The sequence below is a fragment of the Crocuta crocuta genome, unplaced genomic scaffold (assembly GCF_008692635.1).
Source record: "Crocuta crocuta isolate KB4526 unplaced genomic scaffold, BGI_CrCroc_1.0 scaffold445, whole genome shotgun sequence".
Taxonomy (NCBI): Eukaryota; Metazoa; Chordata; class Mammalia; order Carnivora; family Hyaenidae; genus Crocuta; species Crocuta crocuta.
The window spans coordinates 2,681,800-2,685,957 of NW_027530847.1; the positions used below are offsets into that span (position 1 = coordinate 2,681,800).

General features: G+C 50.0%; 1 long non-coding RNA gene across 1 annotated transcript in view; it reads left to right on the top strand.

The window, feature by feature from the left end:
- The first annotated feature begins 3,650 nt into the window (after positions 1-3,650).
- LOC144235812 (uncharacterized) overlaps positions 3,651-4,158 on the top strand; it is a 7,086-nt gene continuing 6,578 nt past the window's right edge. Inside the window, exon 1 of the long non-coding RNA XR_013336318.1 lies at positions 3,651-3,803. This is a non-coding gene — a long non-coding RNA (uncharacterized LOC144235812). The remainder of the gene's footprint in view (positions 3,804-4,158) is intronic.

Sequence of the window (4,158 nt, forward strand, 5' to 3'; positions counted from 1 at the left end):
AAAAAAAAAAAAAAAAAAAAAAAGGCAGAAGCCAATGGTGGTAGGTTCCCAAGAATCTGTTCCCAAAACTCTTCTCCATCTGCTTGCAAAGCCAGCCCCAGTGGTGACCACAGTGCCACCTTTCCTTGCCACTCTGTACTCCTTGGATCCAGGTCCCTTTCTTAGAAAGTCCTCCTGGTCCTATCTACAGACATGGGGGCCCCCAAATAAAAGCAAAACATTGATTCCCTTGGCATTGTGAAATTATAGATGACTAGTTTCTTCTTGGCATCTGAAGACAGTAAATGGGATGTTCACTCGTATCAAACATTTTTTGAAATAGTTCAATTCCCTACACAAAACAGGTCGTCCTTATTCTTTGCTTATTCCCTGGAAGAAACCTGAGGAGACTGCGAAGTGGGACTGTGTTTCCCTCCTGAAGTAAAGAAGAACCACTTGCCAGTATTTGAGTATTTACTACCTAATGTGCAACATTTTTAAAAGTTTAATCTCTATACCCAGCATGGGCCTTAATCTCACAAACGGAGGTTGAGCCTCATGCTCTTCCAACTGAGCCAGCCAGGGGCCCCCACAACATGCAACATTCACTCAACTTTTTAAGCTATAGCAACTCAACTGATTTAAACATTGCCTGCAATTGGCCAACCATTCTTGGGACTATTTTGCAGATGGAGAAATGGAGGCTCAAGCCAGTGACTTAAAAATGGAATGAATAGGTATGTAAATCCAGCCTTGATTGTAATGCCCAGGCCTCTTTCTTGCCTCAGACTAATAATATATATAACCCAATGGATAACAGGCTTTTTTACAATACAGTTGACCCTGAACAATGTGGGTTTGAACTACAGGTGTCATATATACTGATTTTTTACAATATATTGAAAAAAAGTTTGGAGATTTGCGACAATTTGAAAAAAACAGACCAACTACATAACCTAGCAATACGAGGAAAAAAATTAAATTTTTAAAGTTTATTCATTTTGAAAGACAGAGAGAACCAGTGGGGGACGACAGCAAGGGGGACAGAGGAGCCAAAACAGGCTCTGTGCTGACAGCAGATCATGACCTAGCCAGAGTCTAACACTTAAGCAACTGAGCCACCTAGGTACCCTGAAAAAAAATTTTAAAGTTAGGTATTATTGGAAGAATAAACTATATAATACATGTAACATGCAAACAGACTGTTTATATTTTCAGTAAGGTTTCCCATCAACAGTAGGCTATTAAGTTTTGGTGTAGTCAAGTTATACATGGATTTTCAAGTGTGTGAAGGCAGAGGGGTCAGTGCCCCTAACCCCTCGGTCCCAAAAGCTACAAAAGGGATCTGATGAGATCAGCCCCCACAAGAAGTTAGACAAATCTGCCCATCACTTTACAAAGAAAAGGATGGTCTGCAAATGAAATGACTAATTCCGCACTTCTCTGATCCAACAACCTGAATTCACAATTAAAAAATAAACTCACAAGAATGAGCCAGAGCTGAGGCCCTGTACCTGTCAAGTGCTGGAGGAGACTGGGGGCATTTGTCAGGATATAGGACCCAGGAGTTAGAGATTTAAAATGGACTAGCTCAGGGTGCCTGCGTGGCAGGTCGGCTGAGTCCCACTTGGGCTCAGGTCATGATCTCAAGGTTGATGGGTTCCAACCCTGCATCGGGCTCCACGTTGGCCATGCAGAGCCTGCTTTGGATCCAGTGTCCCTCTCTCTCTCAAAAATAAAATTAAAAACATTAAAATAAAATAAAATAAAATGCACCACCTTGGAAAAGGTGTCTGAGCAGGACAGCCTGCATGAGAGCTGGTCTGAGACAAAGGAATCCTAAGGTTAAGTTTTCTCGGAAGAACTTGCTCAAACCCCAAATCGTTAACTGTCCCTGGGGCTGCAATAATGAGGGGTGACAGGCACCATTGGGTCGCATGCCCCACGTGGCTGGAGGAAGGAAAGGAAGGCAAGCAACTTCCCCCAACCCCACCTCCCTTGCTCCTCCCTTTCACCCCCTGCAGCTCCCAGATACTCTCCTCCCCTTCCAGCTTTTGAAGGAGGGGCGGGTGATGCCTGTGGCTTTAAGGAGCACGATGCACTCAGCCCCAACCCCTTTGTCTTGGCCCTCTTTACCCCAAAGAGGAAAGTTAAAGGGTCTCACTTAGCTCTGCAATTATGCCTCCAAGGTAGGCCTCAAGCTTTTGGGGGACGAAGGGTAAAAATGTCCCCCAACCCATCAAAGAAAACCCTGGCTCCTTACAGAGGGAACAAAGGCGTTCCTTCCTGCCAACTCCCAAACTGAGGACAATGATCTGGAAAAGCTTTCCTAGCTGAAAGGAATAGAGCACCTTGGAGGAAGGCAGGATAGGTAGGGCCAGCAGAGGTCCCTCCCTTCATCCCCATTTCTCATCAATGGCTACCCTAAAAAGAGGGGCTATTGGTTAACTATTACAGATGTCAACATTCATCACCTGCTATCCCATCAAGCCCTTTCTCCAAGCCCAATGTGGAAGGAGCTATTGACACCCATCAGGCAGCTAAGGAACATAGAGGGTTAAAGGTTAAATCATGCATAAAACTGGTTTCGTTCTTACACAACCTGGGGTTATTAGTAAGACTGTTCCTATTTCACAGATGTAATAACTAAGGCACAGAGGGAACTGGAGTTGCTCGGACAATTTTAAACGCATGCCAAAGACCTATGTGTGCTGCTAAAGAGGGCAGCCAGCTTACCCCACATGCTACCTACGAGTAATTCCTGCATACCAGTCCTATAAAATAGGTAGCATCATTTCAACCTTGGAAAAATCGGATCCGTCTTGGAATCTATTGGTGGGGGCGCAAGAAGCCACAGCAGGTGTTGAGGAAGAGGGCAAGGGTAGGTCAGTGTCCTGAGCCCTCCGCCTGAGGGCGGCAGAAGGGTTATCCCTCCTCGGGAAAATTTCCGCCAGTCTAAACCACAGCATCCAGAAATCAGGAAGTGGTCCAAATCCACACTGCCCATAATTCGGTTTAATGCATGCACTCTCTCAGCTGGGAGGGGAGTGGGGGTGGGCGGGGAGTGCAGGAGGTGGGATGCATAGAGGCGCAGGGGGAAGCCGCGAGGGAAGTGGGGAGATGGGGAAGCTCAAGAGTCCAGTCTCAGGCCAGAGAATATGGGGAAAAGGCAGGCTGGAGGCACAGGCCTGGGGTTGGGCCCAGAAAGGCTGCCCTTCTTTGCCACAGGTGAGTAAACCCAGCAGGGAAGCCCGAGCCGAAGAGCGGCTCCCTGTTGCTAACTTGCTAAGTCCACCCCGCAGTCTTTCCTGGTTTCCACTTTCTCTCCAACGAAGTGGGACTCAACACCCACTCTCCCTCCTCGAACAATCACACAAGCAGGGAAGTCGGTATTCTGGAAGGTGCTAAAGGTTTTGAGACCTCAGTCTGTGGAGTTTGGGAAGTGGGACCAGCTTCACCCCGGAAGAGGGGGAAAATGGAAAGTGAGCCCCCAGGGCAGGCAGCGTGGCCGGGGCAGGGCGGCGCCGCCCCAGCGCGGCTCCTCCCCGGCCAGGTGTGCACGGAGAGGACAGCCCCTCCCGAGGGCGTCCCGGCTGTCCCGCTGTGCCTCGCCCCGGTAGACCACCCCCCTGGTGCACACACCCTGGCCCACCTGCTCGCCCGCACCCACATCCATTCCTTTCCTTCTATCCCTGGGAGGGGGAAAACGGGTTTCGCCCGAAACCCACCGGTCCAAGTTTTAAGGAACCGACGCCCACCTTCCTGGCTGAACTCTTTCCTCTTTCCCCCGCCCCTAAGGAGGCTACCTCTGAAGCCGAGGCCAGGTAAGGACACCCCCGCCCGATGAGCAAGGGACCACTCTTCTGGTCCACTTCATTCCGGAGAAGCACGTCCTCTCCTCCACTGTAGACCCCAGGAAGGCCACCCCATCTCCCTCCCTGGGGACAAACCTCTCTCCCCGGTGTCTGGGAAGTACAGCAAAAGTATCCCTTCCACCCGTATCTCTGCAAGACATATCACCACCACCCCGCGCTATTTTTCCTTCTTGTCCCAGGTGGTCCAGTGGTCCTCTCCTCCCCTGCCATGCCAGGTCTCCAGCCGGATGGGAGCCGCTCCCCCGGACGTCCCGGGGAGAGAGTCCCTTCTGCCAGTCCCGGGACCCCTCCGTTGTCCCTCCCC